The following is a 22,167-nucleotide window of genomic DNA, read 5'->3' as shown; positions in this document are numbered from 1 at the left end:
ATTCATGGGCATAAGCTATTTAAGTTTTTTCTTATTTATTAAAGAAACCTTTGTATTTAAAGATATATGCTTTTGGTGTGCTTTGGTAGGTAAGTCTCCAAAGAAGTTATGCATTTTGTATGTCTTTAGAATGGGATTTCCCTTTCTATTCTTGTCTTGTGTTTTGTTGTTATTACATAGAAATGTTGATTATTTTTAAAGATTTATTTTGTAGTCTGAAACTTACCTGAAGCTATTGCCTCAATTAGTGTCTTTGTTTATTCTTTAGAATTTTCCAAGTATGTAATCTTCTCATCACTAAATAAGAATAGTTTTATCTTCTCTTTACTTTCTTTTATGCCTTTAATTTCTTCCTGTAGTCTTATTGCTTTTGCTAATATTTCCAGAACTATGTCAAATGATACGGAGATAGTAGGCATCTTTACTTCTGTATTTCTCGAAAAAAGTTCTAATCTATCACCATTTCAGGTGATGGTTGCTTCTGTTTTTTTCTTATGAAATTTAAAAAATGGTCTCTTTATACCTATTTTTCATTCAGTTTTTAATATTAATAAATTTTGTACTTTGTTAAAAAAATTTCTGCATTATATGGTTTTGGATGTTTGGGTTTTTAATTTGGATAATTGTGTTGATCATTTTCCTAAGGCTGAACCATCTTTGAATCTCTGATAGAAACCCTATTTGGTCATAATAAATGATTTCTTGGTTAAATTATTATAGTCTTTTTGATAGGATTTTGTTTAAAAATTTAGAGTCAATACTCATTAATTAAATTAAGTGTTTTTCTTTTCTAAGTTTCAAATTGGGTATTAGGACTAAACTTATAAAAGAATTCTTGTAGGGTGCCTTATTTCTCAATTTTGAAAATAATTTGTGAGATATGAGTACTAATTGCTATTTAAAAGTTTGATAGAATTATCTTGTGAATACATCAGGACCAGGATTTTTTCCTTTAATAGTTCCTTTACAGCTGAACTTTTCCTTTTCTGAGACTGACTTTACAAACTCTATTTGTCCTTCTGATGATTTGGGTATTTTATATTTTTGAAAGTATTTATTTCTTTTGTGTTCTCAGTTTTGTTAACATTTAAATGTACATAATATGTTCTGGTTATTCTTTTCATTTCTTTTGATTTTGTTGGGATTTCTTCCAACTCATTTGCTATTTTATTGATTTGATCATCTGCCCTCTTTAAACTAGTTATATAAAAGGTTATCAATTTTATTAGTCTTCCCAAAGGACCAACTTTTAGTTTTGTTTACCATTTATATGGCTTGTTTTTGTTTCTGCTTTCTAGCAAATTTATTTATTTTTAATACATATTGCATTATGAATCATGTTGAGAGAAAAATCAGAGCAAAAGGGAAAATCCATGGGAGAGATGAAAAAAGAAATAGAAAAAAATAATGAACATAGCATGTGTTGATTATTTCATTCAGTCTTCTTAGTTCTTTTTCTGGATGCAGATAGCATTTTCTGTCCAAAGTCTCTTGGGATTGCTTTGAATCATTGAACCATTAGGAAGACCCAAGTGTTTCATAGTTGACATTGCACATTCTTGCTGTTAATGTGTACAATATATTCCTGGTTCTCTTGTTTTGCTCGGCATCAGTTCTTGTAAATATTTCTAGGCCTTTCTAAAATCAGCTTGTTCATAATTTTTTTTATAGAACAATAACATTCCATTGTCTTCATATACCACAACTTGTTCAGCCATTCCCTAATTGATGGGAATCTACTCATTTTCAATTCTTTGCTACCACAAAAAGGGCTACTACAAACATTTTTGTGGATCCTTTTCCTTCCTTTCTTGATATACAGACTCAGTAATGGCACTGCTGGGTTAAAGAGTATGCACAGTTTTATACCTTTTGGGCATAGTTCCAGATTGTTCTTCAGAATGACTGGATCATTTCACAACTCCACCAGCAATGCATTAGTGTCCCGGTTTTCCCCACATTCCATCCAACATTTATCATTATCTTTTTCTATCATTTTAGCCAATCTGAGAGGTGGGAGGTAGTATCTTAAAGTTGTTTTAATTTGCAGTCTCCTTTGATTTTTAATCTCTTTTTTGTGCTAATTTTAAGTTTGTTTTATTGTTGCTTTCTAATTTTAAAATGCATATTCACTAATTAATTCTCTTCTTTCTATTTTTTAAATGTGTTTGTAAGGATCTGATTTTCCCAGTCCATCACTTTCCCAGTCCATCATCATACTGGTATTTTTTTTTGTTACTGGCATTTCCTTTTACATAATTATTAATCGTTTCTATGATTAGTTCTTTGACACACTTATTATTTAGGGTTCTTTGTTAAGTGTCCAATTTGAATCTATATTTTTGTTTGTGATTGCTAAATGAATGATTATATTTATTATGCAATGATCTATAAAGGATGTATTTATTATTTCTGCCTTTTTACATTTGTTTACAATATTTCTGTGCCCTAACATATGATCAATTTTTGTAAAAGTTTTATGTGGTGCTGAGTAATATGTATATTCTTTTTTTCAGGTTTATTTAGAAGACACCATAAATCTTTTAGTTCTAATTTCTCCAGCAATTTGTATGGTTTTGTTTTATATTCTACTTTTTTCTTTTTTTTTAAGACATCCTAAACTGAGAGGGGGATATTACAGTCTTCTATCACTATTGTGTTACTGTGTATGTCTCTTTGCAGTTCAGTTAATGTTACTTTTATGAATTTGTTCAGCTAACACATTTGGAGTATAAATAATTGGTATTGATTTATTATTATTGTTCCTTTCAGCATAATATAATCTTTGTTTATTCCTTTTTACTTTTTAGATGTTTGTTAGATAGCATGATTGCAACTCCTGCTTTTTTTTTTTGGACTCATTTGATATATTATAAATTTTTTTAATCAATTCAATTTTATTTTGTACATCTTTGTTTTTGTAAAATGTGTTTCTTGAAAGTAATAGTAAGGTATTTCATTCTTGTTTGTCATTTCTTTTCATTTTATTGAGTTAACACATTAACATTTAAAATTATTAGGGTTAGGTTTACATCTTTTCCCTACTTGTCTTTAGTATTAGGGTTTTTTCCAAGTTACCATTTTTTCTCTTTTCTTTTGTAATCATAGGGCTATGACTCTTTAATTATTTTAGCTTAACCTTTTTTAAGATGGCCCTATTTCCACCAACTCTTTTTCTTCTCACCCAAAATCCCTCTTCTCATTTGCTACTTTTTTCCTTTTGGAGTTTTGCTTATTAATTTCTTTTTGCTTATTGATTTTATCTGTTTATTTGACTCATCTCTTCTTTTTCCCCTTTTATATGACCAAAAAGATATCTTTCTTCTCCTCCCTTTTTATTCATCATGCTCATTAATTTAAAAAAAAAATTTAATTTTTTTGTCCCTTTCCATAAAGGCTTTCTTTCACTCTCTTCATTATTCATCCCCTCTGTCTACTCTATACCTTTATTTTCTGATTTATGATCCCTATAATTTTCTAGTTCTTGAATTCCTAATAGAATAAAAATGTCTTAGAAATTCATTTTGGGCTCTCTCCTTTAGGAACTTTTTGCTTTGCTTAGTAAAGCTTGTTTCATGGATGTCCCTTTCCATTGTGTCTGACTCCCAGAATAATGCCAATTCTTTTGCAATGAGGTTAAGTGACTTGCCCAAGGTCATACAGCTAGGAAGTATTAAGTATTGGATTTAAACTCAGGTCCTCCTGACTTCAGGGCCTGTTCTCTATCCACTATGCCATCTAGCTGCCCTTCTTCCCCTTTGATTTTCAGTATTTATTCAAAGATGCTTGACTTTGTTTACTAGATCTGAAGGTATGAGAGGTTGTGAGGATCAAATATCTATTCCTCTATCCTACTGATTTTGTGATCTGCAAATTACCAGGAAACTCTTAGAAGATTCTTAAATTGCTTTCTTACATCAGCTGAAGGAGTTTTTCCAAGTAATTCCCTATAGGAATGAATTCACAGATCCAGTTCCTATTCCCCTCCTCTTAGAATTTGTGGAAACAGGAAAAGTTGTAGGTAGGGAAGGGAATAAGTAGTTATGTAGCACCTACTATAAGTCAAGCACTGTGCTAAGTGTTTTGCAAATATTATCTAATTTAATTTCATTTAAAGTGAAGATAAGCTAACTGAAGCCATTATGAACCTAAGCCTCCAAGTACTTATTATCCCAGAAAATACTAGGTGTCCAGTATTCAATGGGTTGATTTGGAGGAAGAACCTTAGATTAGTCACTAAGAGAAATAATGACAAAAACCTGGAGACTTTAGATTCATTTTTTTTTTTTTTTGATCTGTAGACTGAGCTATAAATCAAATGCCAGAAACGAAAAACTCAAGTTATATGTGTTGAGAACCACTAAAATGTCTTCCATAACTTTCATGGTGTTTATCAATTGTTAATGTTCATATCTTTCCACTCTTCCCTTGGGTATTGATATATATTTTTTCATCTTTGTGAATGTTGAGTGCCTCTTAAATAGCAATGATTTTATTTTCATGTTTCACATTCATATTTTCTAGCACAGATAGTATGTTTAAGGAATTCTTATTAAGTCAAATTTCCACACCCTGCCTTTACTTTCATCCTTTACCACTGGATTAATTTTCAGATTCCTGCTCTCATCTTGTCATTGTGAGGATTTTCCAAATTCCCTGGGAAGGTGTGAGATCACAGTGAGGCTTCCTTAATCTTCACTTAGTGGAAGAATAGATTTTTTGCAACTTATTCCAGAACATAATCTTTTTGCCCAATTTAAGTGAGGCTGTCAGTGAAAGTCAGTGCTGTTAGGTGCTATTATCACCACTGTTAGTAGGCTTCGCTCCCATCAAGAATTGGGCTGTCCAGGATAGATAAAACCCTTATCAACCAGGGAGATATGAGACTACAGTACAGCTCACTGAGCACTGGGGAAGGGGTGGACAGAATCTGATCATGAGACAACACAAGTCCCTTCTCCTCCCCACTCCTTGCTGATCTGATCACATGAGCTGAGTAAAAAGGCCGCTGTTCAAAACAGCAGCCAGAAGGATTGCAATTATAATAGCAAAGAGAATGGATTCATCCCTAGTGCTCCATTAAAAATGGCATTCAAAATTATTGGAAAAAGCACGAGATTTATAATCAGAGGACCTGAATTGATATACTAAGTCTACTTACTTCTGCTGAAGAAACTAGAGCTGAGAAAAACAGAAGGACTGAGGGATGTGAATAAAAGAACCTGATGATTGAATTTAAATATTTGAAAGTCTATGATGTGAAGAATTAAATTTGCTGTATTAAGCTAAAGGGAAGAATAATTACAGGCAGAAGCCTCAAAAAAAAGCATTGATATCAGAAACAAATTTCCCACAATTAGAGCTATCCATAATTGTGCTGGAATTGTCATTGAGATAGGAGACTTCCCTTCATTGGAGGTCTTTAAACAGAGACCAGAAGAACACTTATTGGGTATATTGCAGTGGAGATTCTTTTGGGAGTTTAACTAGATGGCTTTTGAGGTCCCTTCTTGAATATTCTAAGATTTTGTCGATGAGTCACTTCACCTATTTTAGCCTTACTTTCCTGGAAAATGAAAAGATTGGATTAAGTCTGAAGGCCCTTTTCAGATTTAAGGTCTTCAATCCAATGGATAAAAAAAATACATTGCCTTTCCCTCCCTTCTCCATTCTCCTGAGTTCCATTGCTTACATTCTTTCCCCTTTAGTTTAATGAGCTGAACTAAGCAGAGTTAGAGGGAAGGGAAACTTTTTTTCCTGTTGGAATAAACATTATCCGGCTGTGTAAGTGTCAGGTTCTCAAAGTCATACTAAAGAGTAGAAGAAATACACAGGATTCAATGACTGACTATATATTTCTGTTTTCGAATTGAGGTATCACATGAGGATCTCACTATGCAAATTTTAGAGCCATCTGGAATTATCTAAGGCAGGGCTTCTTAAACTTTTCCCACTCACCACTCCTTTTTGCCAGAAAAATTTTTGGACCCCAGGTATATAGGTATGTAAAATAGGTATAAAAATCAAACATTTACTGATGACAAGTCACAATTTCATGACCCCTACATTCAGTTTGCAAACCCCATATGGGGTCAAGACTTAGTTTATGAATCTTTAAGAATTGAAAGCCTGTTTTGGGTGAATGTGAAGATATCTCCATCTGATCTCTTGTTTTGAAAACAACCCATCACACTTAAAAGAAAGAAATAGTGTTTCCTGGCAAAGTTATCTCATAAATGTTTATTAACTATTCTTTTATTTCTTATTCCTCTTGTTCTTCCCTGATTGACTCTCTTAAGTATAGCATGCCTCTTCCTTTTTCCTGTCTCTCAAGTTGGACTTGACTCCAACTTGAACTAAACATATTGAAGCTTTTCAAAAACAAACCTGTAAGGGGACATTTTGCACCTGGGCCAAACTCACTTGAGAGACAGGAGGCAGAGACTTCTGGGATACCCAAAGTCTGAACCTAACACTAAATGTGGAGGGTCCTGGGAATCATCCTTTACTGTCCTCTCTGTCTCTCAACCTTCATATACAATCACCTGCCAGACATGATAATTCTATTTCTCCAACATCTCTCAAATAGATCTCTTCATTTCTTCTAGTAAATCCTTAATTCAAACTCTTATATTACTCATAAAAATCATTGCAATAGCCTGCTAATGAGTTAACTTCTTCCAGTTTCTTCCTGTCTCTAATCTGTACTTCATACAACGAATTTCCAGAATAATCTTGCTAAAACAAAGGTTCTATTATGTCAGTCCTCAGCTCAGAAATCTTTGATGGCACTCATTTGTCTCCAGAATAAAAAAAAATCTTAACTTATGTTATGTCATAGGTTCCTCTGTTGTCTATAGAGAACAGAATAGTATTTTTAAAAAAAAATATTGAAGGGACTGCTACATTTCAGTTAGAAGTTTTTGAAAGTGAAGTAATTTTGTTGACATCTAAGTTCACAGATGCTCTGAAATCTATCTACAGATCCCAAGTTTTGAAACCCTACTCTAGGATAAGACAAAAATCTCATCGTTAACTAGATATGGCTTGACTAGGTCAAAATACAATGGGAGCATCTCATATTTGGGAACTAAGAGATATGAAAAACTTGGAGTACCCACCAAATAGGATTTATTTTGTCATTAGTGCCTAAATTTTGTCAATAGTGGCTACTTAATTGGAACATGAAGTCTGAATGAGGTAGGAAATGCATTTTTGGTAAAGTTCCCTCTAGTTCTAGATGAATACAATTAAATTCTTTATTAGGAAAACTAAAGCATCTTTTACATAATTAAAGTAACATTGTTGAGAGCAATTAGTGGCTTCATTATTTTAGGCCACTTATTAAACAGATTAAGCATGGATAAAAAGACATTTTTCAGGGATAGCCTCATCAGACCAGTTTTCAATTGGTCTAGGAAATAATAAGTTTATTTTGGTAAATATTCCCATCAGATTCCTTTTCTAGATGGTGATGAATTTCTATATTCCACCCTCTGCCCCCTACAATTGGCCAGTGGAGTTAGCCTAGATCCCACAACAAGAAGGCCATCCTTGAACTATGCTGTCTGACATGCTTCATTTGCTGTTTCATTTGCACATAAAGCAAATATCCCCAACATCACCCTTCTCTAGCCTCCTCAATTAGTATCCCCTTTGTTTTTTGCATCCCTTTGTTGGCCTGTTTGGAAAATAGGAGAGGAAAGGAAGTTGTCTTTATGGGTAATGGCACCCAGAGAGCTGGCTGCTAATGAAGGAGCCATGAATGGTTCAATTGTGTGGCTGTTTATATAGTTTTAACTTTAATTTGCATCTGTACCAGGCTCCAATCCCAAGACTCATTCTGCAGTGTTTGGTGCTTTTATCTTCTTCTGTGGACCCTAACCTGCCAACTTATCATTTGCCTAGAGGAAATGGAAATTTTTTTCCTCCCTACTTTTATCTTTGTTCCTGAATTGTTTGCACATACATGGAAGAAAATACACTCCACAGGGCAGGGTCCTGGGGCGGCTTTTTTCTTTATATTATTGTTTCCTTTGGGACTTGGCCCTCTCATTAAAGGCCTTTTAGATTGTAAAGTCCCAGAGGAAAAGAGCCTGGGATGAGGGTGGGAAAGGTTCTACGTATGCCTGGAGGAAGAGAAAATGCCCTTTTACTTGGATGGCCATTTTTGTCCTTCTTGAGCTACCCACCGAGCATTTATGTGAAGCTCAGCCCAATGGCTCCTTCTTACCTGAATCCCAACTTGTATTCAAGAGCTCAATCTAAACCCACCCTGCTTATCTAATTTTATTTTTCACAATTATCTAGTATGAACCCTGTGTTCTAGGCAGTCCAACGTTCTTCCTATTTGCCCCCTTTCCCCTGCTAATACATTTCGGGTTCATTACTGTCTTTACACATTTTTTCATACTGTTTTCCCTGCCTGAAAAAGCTTTCTTTCCTTTCTCTCTGGCAATCTCATCTTCCCCTCCCCCCATGTTTCAATTTAGGTTAGATTTCCATTCACTTAATACCTGAGCATCTACTATGGTGCAAACATTGTGTACTGAGCATTGAGGATACAAAGAAAAAATGACATCTCCTGCTTAGGAGCTACCAGTTTATTATGGTGCAACTTGTGCAAAGATAAATAAAATACAGGACAGCAGTGAGGAAAGCAAAAGAGAGAATTAGACCAAATACTTTAGCAAAATTTAAGACAGAAAGAAAATTTCAGTTTAGGGTCTGGGGAGGAGAAATCAGGGAAGATTTCTTGGAGTAAGTGGCATCTGAGCTGAGTTTGAAGAAAGATTAGGACTATAACAGCAGATAGAGGAGAGAGTATATTTCAGGTATGGTGGAATAGCCAATATGGAGTCACCAAGGCAGGAAATAGCATGGAGAGCCCAGATAATAAACTGGACCTGGAAATAATAGTCCAGTTTGGAGAGACGATGAAGAGCATAAGAAAAATTAACATAAAACAAGCCTGGAAGCCAGATTGTAGAAGGCTTTCAATGCTAGACTAAGGAGTTTGTACCATATCCTGAAGTCAGAGGAGTGAACCCATGCCTTGGGAGGACTATTTTGGCAATTGCTTGAAGGATGGATAGAGAAGCAGAGGGGCTGGAGAAAGGAAAATCAATTAAGAAATTATTACAGTGGTAAAAATGAGAGGTTGCCAGGGCCCTTTATTAGATAACTTTGGCACATAGGGTAGAGTGCTTGGCCTGAAGTCAGATAGACCTGAATTCAAATCCAGACACCTAGTGGCCCTAAGCAAGTCACATAACTCTGTTTGCTTCAATTTTCTCATCTATAAAATGAGCAGGAGAAGGAAATGGGAATGACAAAAACCCCAAAAGGAGTCTTATAGAGAACAAAAGCCTTTATGGACTTTTTTTTTCCAAGTTGCTCTTCTCTATATTGATCTCTTCCTTCTTTGAATTTCTTCTAGAGCATTTATTATCTATTTCATACTATTTAATGACATCGTCTTGCATTTCTTCTCTTTGTTAGCCATTCCAGTACAAGGATATATATTTGTATTTCCCTCAGTACCTACTAGCACAGTGTCCATAGGGTCTCCTAAATACTTGAGTGATAGGATTTTCTAGTGCACTGAATGTGTTTTCCCTAACCTTTCTAGCTAGGGAGAAAATAAATGTTCAACAATCTTTCCTCTTGTTATCAAGGTCATGAAAAAAAATATTTTTTAAGGAAATTAGGAAATAAATAAAGTCAAAGGGCTAACTTAATCCTTAAAAGCAATTAACAAATATGGCAGTGTAGAGGAAACACTCATCTGAATTCTCCCAACATTCCCCTACAAATAATTTTAAAATAATACCCTAGATCTAATTTTGGGGTGACAGAGCCAACAAAGATCAGCTTGAGAATTGTTCTAGCCCAAGACAACTTAAGAAGTTGCACAAGAGAGGTTGGCCGGAAGCCTGCATGGATGAAACACTAATGGTGGAACTAAGTGGTAGTTTTAGAAGCAACAGGACCTTTGGGACCTCTCAAGCTAGAGATAATAAGGATAACTGGTCAGAAAGAGGCTACGGACGACATTTGTGCTAAAACTGGGTGTAGGACCAGTCATTATTTGGTACTTTCATTACTTATATTCACTTGTGGTCATAGTTCAAGGGTGGAGAAAAACATTTTTGGCCAAGAGGGAGTGGGAACACCAAGGAGCAATATCACTTATTTGAGGAGCAATATCAGAATTAACTCTGAACATAATTGTGCAAAAAATACAATGCTTTTCCTCCAATTCCACACTGGGAAGAGAGTTCAACCTTAACTTAAAGTTCCAAATCAAGAAATAAGATAGAAATATGAGTAAAAAACAACAACAAAATAACCTGATAATAAAAAGTCATTATTGTTACAAGGAAGATCAAGAAAGAAATTCAGAAGACAATTAAGTCAAAACAGCTATAATATTCTAGGAAGCAAAAATTGGAATTATAACTAAAAATAACCAATCAGCAAAACTGAGTATAATCCTTTAAAGGAAAAAATATATATATAATGAAATAGAGGACTCCCAAGCATTCCTGATGAAAAGACCAGAAATGAATAGAAAATTTGATTTTTTAATATAAGGCTTAAAAGAAGCATAAAAATAGAAACATAAAAGAGAAATCATAAAGGACTCAATAAAGTTAAAACTGTTTATATTTCTATATGGGAAGATGACAATGTAACTTCTAACAACTTTATAACCATTAGGATGGTTAGCAATTGTGATCTCAGATAAAATAAAAAACAAATTAAAAGAGATACAAAGTGAAACTACATCTTGATAAAAGGAACCAGACATAATGAGTGATAACAATACTAAACTTATGCACCAAATGACATAGCATCCAAATTTTTAAAAGAAAAATTAAATGAGTTATAGGAAGAAATATACAATGAAGGACTTCAACTTTTCTCACTCAGAACAAGATAACTTTAACCTTAAAGTATATAAGAAAGAAGTAAAGAAGATGAATAAAATCTTAGAAAAGTTATATAATAGACCTCTGGAGAAAACTGAATGTGAATAGAAAGGTATATGCCTTTTTCTAGATTGTACATGGCATCTTCACAAAAATTGACTACCTATTGAGACATAAAAACTTTACAAATAAATGCAGAAAAGCAGAAATATTAAATACATTTTGGACCATAATACAATAAAATTATATTCAATAAAGGGTCATGTAATAATAGATTAAAAATTAATTGTAAGCTAATCTTTATCCTAAAGAATAAATGGGTCAAAGAACATGTCACAGAAACAATCAAACAACATTCTAAAATTTATGAAACAGAGCCCAAACTGTACTTATGGGGAAATTTATCTCTCTGCATATGTATACCAATAAAAGAGAGAAAGAGAAGATGAGTGAATTGTACAGCACCTAAAATAACTAGGAAAAGAACAAATGAAAAATCCTCAATTAACTACTAAAATGGAAATCCTGAAAAATCAAGGAAGAGATTATTTAAATTCAAAGTAATAAAAAAAAAAGATCCAAAACAAACTATTGAACTAATAAATAAAATTAAAAGCTAATTTTATGAAAAAATTAATAACAGATAAACTACTGGTTACTTTGATTAAAAAATAGAAAGAAGAAAACCAAATTACTAGTATCAAAAATTTAAAAGGTAACTATACCACCAGTGAAGATGAAATCAAAGCAATTATTGGGAGTTATTTTGCCTCCTAAAAAAACTAGTTGAAATAGTTACCAATTTTAGCAGAAGTGCAGAATATAAAATAAACTAGCATAATTTTCAGCATCTCTATATGCTACTGACAAAATCTAGTAGGAAAAGATAGAGAGAAAAATTCCATTTAAAATAACTGCAAGCAATATAAAATACTTTGATGTCCACCTGCCAAGACAAATACAGAGATTACATGAACACAATTTCAAAACACTTTTCACAAAAAGACAGATCTAGACAATTGGAGAAATATTGATGTTCTTGAATAGACAGATCCAATAAAATAAAAATGACAATTCTACTTAAGTTTACTTATTTAGTGCCATATCAATTAAATGACCCTAGAATTATTTTATAGAGCTAGAAAAAATATTAGCAAAATTCATCTGAAATACCAAAAGGTCAAAAATATCAAGGGAATCAATGAAAAAAATGTGAAGTTTCAGATTTCATAGTATTACAAAATGGTAATCATCAAACCAATAAGAAACTGGTTAAGAAATAGAGTGATATATACTATAAGATATTTAATATGTATGGGAATGCCTGCCATCTAGGGGAGGGGGTGGAGGGAAGGAAGGAAAAAATTCAGAAAAGAAGGGAGTATAAGGGATAATGTTGTAAAAAAAATAAAATTAACTATGCATATGTACTGTCAAAAAAAAGTTATAATTATAAAATTAATTAAAAAAAAAAAGAAATAGAGTGATAGATTGGTGGAATAAATTAGGTACACAATTCACAGTAGTAAATGACCACAGCAATCCAGTGTTTGATAAACCCCAAATCCATACTTTTGGGATAAGAACTCAATTTGTTTAACAAAAATTGCTGGAAAACCTAGAAAACAGTTTGGGAGAAATATGGCATAAGCCAATATCTCACACTGTATGGAGATAAGGTCAAAATGGATAAATAATTTAGACATAAAGCTTAATATACTAAGTAAGTTAAGAGAGCATAGAAAAATTTATTTGTGAGATTTATAGATAAGGAAAGAGTTTATGAACAAACAACAGACAGAGAATCATAAGAAGTAAACTGGATGATTTTTATTACAGTTAGTTAAAAAGCTGTTGCATAAACAAAACTAATGCACCCAAGATTAGAAGGAAAACAGAGAGCTGGGGGAAAATTTTTTTATGGGATGTTTTACTGATAAAGGACTCATTTTTCAAACATATAGGGAACTGAGCCAAATTTATAAAATAAGAGAAATACCCCATTTGATAAATGATATTTGGATATAAATAGGCAGTTTTCAGAAGAAGAAATCAAAGCTATCAATAGTCATATGAGGAAATGCTCTAAATCATTACTGATTAGAGAAATACAAATTAAAACAATTCTGAGTACTATGTCATGTCTATCAGATTGGCAAATATAACAGAAAAGGTAAATAACAAATGTTGGAGAGGATATGGAAAAATAGGGACACTAATGCTTTGTTGGTATATTTGTAAACTAGCCATTTTTTGAAACTATGCCCCAAAGCTTATAAAGCCAGGCATATCCTTGACACAGCAATGTGACTACTAGGTCTTTATCCCACAGATCAAAGAAGAGGAAAAAGGACCTATTTGTATAAAAATATTTATAGCAGCTTTTTTTATGATAGTAAAAAATTAGAAATTGAGAATATGCCCATCAATTGGGACATAGCTGAACAAGTTGTGGTATATGGTTGTTATGCAATATTTTTGTGCTATAAGGAATGGGAAGCAGGATGTTTTCAGAAAAAAACTTGGGAAGACTTAAATGAAGTCATGCAAAATAAAGTGAACAGAATCAGGAGAATATTGTACACAGCTATATTGGAAAGATGACCAGCAGTGAAAGATTTAGATACCTTGATTAAAACAATGATCCAAGACAGTTACAAAAAACAACAAATCCTAGAATAAAAGTCCTATCCACTTTCAGAGAGAGAACTGATTAATTCTGAATGCAGATCAAAACATACTTAAAAAATTTTTTTTCTTTGTTTTTCTTGTCTGTGTTTTCCATTTACAACATGGCTACTATGGAAATGTTTCACATGATTTCATATGTATAATCAATTTCAAAGTCCTTGCTTTCTCAAGATAGTGAAAGGGATGATAGGAAAGGGAGAAAGTGTGGATTTCAAAATTTTACAAAGTGAAAGTTAAAATTTTTACATGTAATTGAAAAATATTTAATAAAATAAAATTATTTTAAAGAAGTAATGAACACATATGTGTACTTTTTATATGCCATTATATTTATCGCATATGGTATGTGTGTATGTATTTGTGTTTGTCCATCTCCAAAGTCAGTTTCGCTTGTTGTCCCATAATCTATGGAAAAAATTTTGTGGCCAGCAATATAGCAAGCACTTAAAAACTGCTTATTGATTGACTAGACTTTGCAGAGATCATGGGACAACAGAAAGAAACTTGATGAACCTATGGTCCTCTGTGTGACTAGACAAAAAGTTTGCTGATCACATAGAGAAAATAAAGTGACAGAGGTTGTTCTGGTATTTTTGGAAGTAACAAGAACCATAGGAAAGCCTCTAGATGCTCTGTGAAGGGTTAATAGAAGGAAATGGACAAGAATCACATTGGATGAGAAAAAACAGAGATGGGAAAGAGAATCCTCTCATGGAACGCAGGTACCTGAGATCAGGTACCTATTTGAAAACAGGTTTTGAGAAGGCAGAATCCCTGGGCCCCTGGAGACCTACTGACCCCATTGGGGGTTTTCTTGGCAAAGATATGAGAGTAGGCTACCATTTCTTTCTCCAGCTAATTTTACATATGAGGAAACTGAGGTAAACAGGGGTAAATGACTTGCTTTAGATCACACAGCTAGTAAGTATCTGAGGCCAGATCTGAACCCAGGTTTTTACTCAGATTTTAGTGCTCTGAGTCTACCCTGTCTCCAGTGTGATACTGTGCTATTGAAACAGGCTTTATTCCATGGAAGTAGATTCATTCTAGCCTCTAAATCTGTATTTAGAGGAGAAAATACCAGGTGAACCATGATGCCGATTTAAGACAATTTAGACCAATAGGTAAGATTTTTTCCAGATATGAATATTAGAGAAGGAAATATTATTTACAGGCAATTGTATGTGAGGGTGCAGTAAGTAGAATTCTGTGCCAGGACTCAAATCTGGCCTCTGACACTTAAGCTGTGTGATCTGGACCAGTCACTTGATCTGTTTGCTCAACTATAGAACAGAGATAGTAACAGTACCTATCTCAAATGCTGTCATGAGGCTCAAGTGAGGTAATATTATAAAGTGTTTAAAAAGTGTCTGGAACACAGTAGGTACTATATAAATGCTCACGCCCATCCCTATGTTTTGGTTCCTTTGCTAAAAAATTATCATTCTGTGACCAAATCAGGTGCTCCTCACTTTATGCTTAGGATACCTTTTCTGAATCCCCTGAGTTCTTTCAAGCTATTCTTCTCAAAATGAAGGCAAGGAATATTCTTACTTGATTTTCTTTTTCTCTTTTTCTTTGGCTCTTGAATTACAGAATTAATCACAGAATGTTAGAATCACAAAGGGTTATTTATTTAGGGAATTATTTAGGGGTTGTCTGATCCAAACCATGCCTTACCTAAGTACATTACTGGGCACAGGAAAGGTGCTTAATAAATACTATCTGACAGATTAAACATGAATTTTCCCCTACAACACCCTGGACAACTGGCCATCCAGCCTTTGCTTGAAGGTGGCCAATGAGGAAGAAGCCAGTGGGGCTCTCAAGGCAGCTTACTCTTTCAGTGATTCACTCACAAAGCCTTTAAATATCAGTGAAGGTTGACTTTCCTCATCCTTCTCCCATGATTTTATCTGGGGAGATAAGACTTATTTATATAGAGGAAGCAGAAGGCAATAGGTTACAATAAATGTTTGTGTTAAAGGGGGCAGTATAGATAATAAGTGCTATAGGAATTTAGAGAAAATAAATTAATTCCCTCACATGGTGACTTGGAACCTACAAACTAGTCCTAGTTGTGATTATTCTATATCTACATCTACATCTCTATTTCTATATCTATCCATCTCTTTTTCTCTATCTATAGCTATATTTCTGTTCATCTATAGGTATGGGTATAAGTATAGATATATAATATATAATATAGATAGATAGCTATGTAAACCTATATCTAAATGAATATGATGATGTCCATTTTATCTGGATAAAACAAAAAAATATATCTTTTTTTGTTTGTTTGTTTGTTTGTTTGTCCCTTTTTTTTAATGTTTATAACTTTGTATTTCAATATAATTGATTTCCCTTGCAACTTTACATATTTTGTTTTGTGTATTTAAAAACATGATTCTGAGAATTAATCCAAAAACTTTGCCACTCTGTCAAAGGGAGTCATGACCCCAAAAAAGTTAAGAACTGTTGTCTTAACTTAAGTCTATATGTCCTGCAGCGCTCTATGACTGACAGTTGAACTTACTTTACCTGTGACTAGCTCAGGTGGATCTGGTTCAGGGGCCCTGCCTGTAAGGCTGATTGTCTTCCTGCTCTGATCAAGCAGGCCTCATGCAACCTGCTAGGCCTGTCTCACTAAGGCTTTCTTTCACTGCTCTGCCTGGAATAGTCTTAGTGACTCTGCAAAAATTGCAGTCACATTGATTTCATGGTCCTAGGGAAAGGGCTGCATTTGCAAGTCAGGGACAGGCTGCTGATTCATACCAGGGCCCCTGGGCAGAAACTTGGTCTTACTCTATTCTTTATACAAAAATAAGTGAATGGTCAGCAATCAATAAATGGCCATCAGCCTATTCACTGTACCTGGGAAGGGAATGAGAGCAGAGAGAAGAGAAAAGAAACAAAGTGTTGATATTTCAGACCTGACTTGTGGCAAAATATGTCTGTTCAGGGTATATTCAAGTCTGGCCCTCAGGGAAGTAATCTTGTGTGAGAAGTCTGTCATCAATAGGTTACCAGGTTGCAGTTATTTGGCCCTATAAATTCATTTAGTTAGAGTATGGTTATAGGTTCAATCTCTATGTGACTCAGTTAACTTCCTATGGGGGGAAAATGTGTATGTATGTTTATGTGTGTATAAATACACTGTGTGTGTATATATATGCATATGATATACATAGTGTATGTATGTATATATTTATATATTTACATATATATGTGTATATATATGCATATATATGATACACATATATAGTGTATGTATGTATATATTTATATATTTACACACAAATATATTTTACGCATGTGTGCACACACATACTTATGTACTGTATGTAGTACAGTGAAGAGAATGTTGCACTTGAATACAGGAAGATCTGAGTTCACATGTGACTTCTTATACTTACTAGTTAAGTGAACTAGAGAAGTCATTTAATATCTCTCATTCTCAATTTCTTCATCTGTAAAATGTAATACTAGCATCTACCCCCAAATTTGCTGTAAAAATAAAATGAGGTAGTATTTGGAAGACATGTTAAAGTATTATAAAATGATAACTAAACATATACTTGTTGCTATCCCGTGAGAGAATCATAGAAAAGGATGAAATGTCCATTGCTAGCTAATCTATTCAATACCTGAATAAGCATCCTCTTCACAATAATAGCTAACATTTATACAGTGCCTTCAGATTTGTAAAGTGCTTTACACTTATTCTCATAACTTTGGGAGGTAGGTAGGTACTATTATTGTCCCCATTTACAGATGGAGAAAATAAAATCAAGGGAGATAAAATTATTTGCCAAGAGCCACAGACAAATCATAAGTATCTGAGGTAAGATTTGAATTCAGGAATTACTGAATCTAAATGTAACACTCCATTCCTTGCAACAACTAACTGCCTCCCATGAATTAATAAGTAAAAGGCTTACTTTGTATCTGAAAGTTGAAGCAGTTAGAGTACCAACAAAATGGAAAAATAAACATCATTTTCCTCTTGAAAGCAATGTGTAATTTTTGGTTTGAACCTATAGTCAGGTTGTGCTGTTCTGCAGATGAAGTGATGATTAATGACCTTTTCTTATGTAAACGTTCAAACTAAGTTCTTTGGAATGTGTTTCTGGGGAACTCCTGAATTTCCTTTGATACTTAGTAAGAAATACTAAAAAGAGAACTGGTTTAGTGGACAGCTGTCTACCTAGGACATGTTATTTCTCTATCCTGAAGAATATAGCCTTAAGAAACATTTGCTGGAGAAGTTCCTGGAGTATTGAGCAACAAATGTAGATATTTGTTTCCTTTTCTGTACTTACTACCCAGGCAATTGAGCGACTTGGCAAGAGGATTAGGAGTTGGGTCATCCAGAACCCTTTCTTATTCTTTTCCTAAAAATGAGGGATAAGTATACCTTCCCTCTGAACCAGGATGTTGTGAGATTACATTATATAATAATGCAATGTGAAGTGCTAAGAGAGCCTCAAAGAGAGGATATTGATAATTACTGTTGTTGTAAGAAGAGTAATAATCATAATGGTAGAAATTATGATGCTATTGATGGTGACTTTGATAGTTACTCTACAGTGAAATTCTGCAATAATTCCAAGAAAATTGCCAAAAATTTAAAAAATGTTCCATGATAATTCTTGCTCAAAGCTTTGTGCTTGGGGAGTTGAGAATGGGGAACTAGGTAGTGGTTCAGGGGATAATTGGGTGGAGGAGAGAAGGCTCCTTGATTGCTCCTGAAAGACTCCAACTGGTTGCTTGATCTATGAGAGATTTGTGCTGGGTCCATTAAAAGGTTTACATTTTAATGTGTGGGGTGGTCCTTGTGCTCTTTTATAAGGTAGTATTATGCCTGAATCTTTGGCTTTTTTTTAAAGGTAGAAATAGTCTTAAATAAAGACGTTAGCTATATTGGGAAAAGATGAGGACCAACGATGGGATAAGACCTTTGTTAGGGGTAAATAGTATGATGATATTAAAAAATGCAGAAAATACACATCTTCTCGACCATTATTTTGTTTTTGTTTTCTCTGCCAAAGAGAATGATGTCTGACTGGAAAGGATAGAGCAAAAATATCTAATAGGGAATGGGTACCCAAGATTAGTAAAGAGATATTAAGTATATACCTATCCACCCTTGATGATTTCAGATATCCAGATATATTACATTTGGGTGTCCAAAGAACTGGTAGATTTCCAAGCCATGGTCAATGATAAGTACAAAAGCATAGAAAAAAGGGAGGTTTGTAAGAAGTGGAGGAGAGCAAAATATCAGTTTCCAAAAATAAAGAGTACAGATCCTGTAAGCTATAGGCCAGTAAAGTTGACTTAACAAAAGTCTAGAAATAGATTATTAAAGGGATGGTTAGTGAATGTCTAGGAAAGGAAGGAGTGGTCACCAAGAATCAGGCTTCATCAAGAACAAGTCATGCTCAACTGAGGGAGTGTTGCAGAGAGGTAATTATGAGAAAGGGCCCTCTAATATGGATATGTCTCAAATTCCCTAAAGCCAGGTAAGACTAGCATTAATAGCTTCAGAAACGGCAGCACCCAGATGCTTGATCAAAAACTGCACCAGTCCCCCCCTTTCCCACCTCTTTCCCCATGTTCAAGTTTCAGCTTGTTCTCTTGTGTCTTTCTCTGAATACAAAAAGAAGTAGATCAAGAGTAAGATCTGAGTATTTACATTTTGAAATTACTTGGTCATCCCTTACTCCAGTTTTTACTGAGGAAAAACTCTCTTCTCCCCTATTAGATGTGAATTCCTTTCTTGTCTCCTGCTTCATATATTAGTAGTCAGACAAATTCATGGCTTGTCCCATGTTCCCTTAATAGTTTAATAACAGTTCAAGTTACATAAAATATAAATAAGCAATGAAAGGAATAAATCTTCCAAATGTCAATCGCCATCACTACAATTGAGAACAAATATATGTCTTCCCTTCTTCCCTTTTCCTTTCTGATTAAAGGAGAGACATATTGTATAGATAAATAGAAGGCAGGTTTTCCATTCCAGAGACAGACACAGTGCTGTGGACTGGATTTGGCCATTTCAGCACCCATATATCTCTTTTCGGACAGCTTGCTCTCAGGTTCTTGGCTATTGTCTGTTCACTCATGTCTTATCACTTCCTCTGCTCCAGTCCTAACATCATCTGCCTTCTATTTATTTGAATTATGGCTGTTAGCAATTACTCTAATACCCACTTAGCCAGTCCAAAGCCAGTGTGCTGGATGCAGGAGTGTGATGGTAAAGGCTTAACAACTGGCTCTTCAGAGGGGAAACAGGTACCACAACACTTTATGTTTAATTTTCATTATTAATAGTTTCTCCATGAGTTTCTTAAGTGTAGGTGATCAACAAAACAATAAGTCAAATCCTGATTTATAGCATTTTCTGATTTCTGAGATACAAATGGTCACCTTGTAAATTTGACAACTGATTCTTGGGAGACAATATCAGAGATGGATCTCATTACTGTCCTCCGTCTCTCCTGCATGGACATTTCCCTTTCTCTTTAGAAAACTCTTCTCTTTCAACTCTTCTCCAAATTTAGTTCCAGGATCCGTTAGTGCAGATGCATCCCTGAGACAAGATTCTGAAGCAGAGCAGATAGATTCGGCCATATTGTGTGCCAGGGGACCAGGGCTCTATCTCCCTTGAGCAGAGTGAATATTATAGCCATCAATGACCCTTTTGTTGGCCTTAACTACATGGTTTATATGTTCCAATATGATCCTATTCATTACAAGTTTATGAGCACTATTGCATCTGAAAATGGAAAGCTGATGGTTAATGGAAAAACCATTACTATCTTTGAGGAGCATAATCTCACCCAGCATTAAATACAGACATAGTGGAGCCAAGTGTGTAATATATATATAAATATAAATTTACCACTATGGAAAAGCCTGGGACCACTTGAACAATGAAGCTAAGTGTATCACTTTGCCTTTCTGCTGTTTGCCCCTATGTTTGTCATTGGAATGAATCATGACAAATACAATAATTTCCTTAATATTGTCAGCAATGCCTTTTGCAATACCAACTGCTTCCTGGTCAAGATCATTCATGATAACTCTGACATTTGGAAGGATTGTAAGGCACGCCATTATTGCTACTCAGAAGTTGGCAGATAGTCCTTCTGGCAAGTTGTCAAATGATGGGCATGGTGCCGCCCCAAATGTCATCCCTGCTTCTAATAGTGCTGCTAAAGGAATAGGCAAAGTCATTACAAGCTGACTTGGGAGCTTTTGGGCATAGCCTTCCATGTTCCCACTTCTAACATATCTGTGGTGGACATGACTTGCTGTCCAGAGAAACCTGCTTGGGCTACATGAGGACAAGGTTGCATCCTGTGATTTTAACAGCAACACATACTCTACCTTTGATACTGGTGCTGATACTCGATGACTGTTTTGTAGGGCACATTTCTTGGTATGACAATGAATATGGTTATAGCAAATAGACCTCCTGGTCTACATGACCTCAGGAATAAAATGGAAAATTTTCTCCTTCCATGAATCTTCATCCTGAACTGAAAGAGGAATTTTACCAATAAAGAACCCAAATCTCTAACCCATTTCCCTATACTAGAGATCCCATGCTCCTTTGACAATAATTGCCTCAAAGTGTAGTAGGGATTGGAAAATATAGAATTCTATGTTATGTACCATCAAAAAAGTCATAGTCTGCAGTGGAAAAAAAAAAAGAAAAGAAATTTCTTCTTTCAAGGTCAAGGTTGGAAAATATAGAATTCTATGTTGTTTACCATTGGAAAAATCACAGTCTGCAGTGAAAAAAAAAAAAAAAGAAAGAAAGAAAGAAAAGAAAAGAAATCTCTTCTTTCAAGGTCATAGGAAACCTGAAGAACTAGGACAAAGTGTTCTAACTAGTTTGATCTTTCCATATCTCTAAGCTTAAAATGTGAATTATAGTCATTTTTGACAGTTTTACTAAACTGAAAGGCAAGAGAATTGGTACAGGTACAATTTTCCTACATTTTAGCAAAACAGTGACAAAAATCTCCTTGCTATTCTTGTGGAATATAGATACTCTAGATATAGGCTAGACTGTAAAATATTTAGATGTTTGGTCCTGTGGTTTTTATCATTTAAACCAATGCTACAGTAGGCTTTTCAGATTTATAAACGACATGAAGTCAGATGGTATATTAACATATTGGATGAGTTAGGAATCAAGAGTATATTGATGGGGGCAGCTAGGTGGCGCAGTAGATAAAGCACCAGCCCTGAAGTCAGGAGGACCTGAGTTCAAAAGTGACCTCAGATAATTAACACTCCCTATCTGTGATCCTGGCCAAGTCACTTAACCCCAATTGTCTCAGGGAAAAAAAAAAAAAAAAAGTTAAGCAAAAGTATATTGATGGATTAGTACAGGTGTCAAAATGCACAGCTTCCCAGTGAAATCAGAATCAGATTAAAATATAATTGAAAAAATGTAAAAAATACAATAAAACATAAATAATGCTAATTTATAGTTTTCTAAGTCAACATATGGCCTGCTTGA

The 22,167-nt window shown here is 34.3% G+C and overlaps 1 pseudogene; it reads left to right on the top strand.

Moving 5' to 3' along the window:
* Window positions 1-19,814: 19,814 nt before the first annotated feature.
* LOC141552663 (glyceraldehyde-3-phosphate dehydrogenase-like) lies at window positions 19,815-21,174 on the top strand (annotated as a pseudogene).
* The last annotated feature ends 993 nt before the right edge of the window (window positions 21,175-22,167 follow it).

This window comes from Sminthopsis crassicaudata, chromosome 2 (genome assembly GCF_048593235.1).
Source record: "Sminthopsis crassicaudata isolate SCR6 chromosome 2, ASM4859323v1, whole genome shotgun sequence".
NCBI lineage: Eukaryota > Metazoa > Chordata > Mammalia > Dasyuromorphia > Dasyuridae > Sminthopsis > Sminthopsis crassicaudata.
Note: the sequence above shows the minus strand (reverse complement) of the source record. Positions and strands in the feature narration are given on the sequence as shown.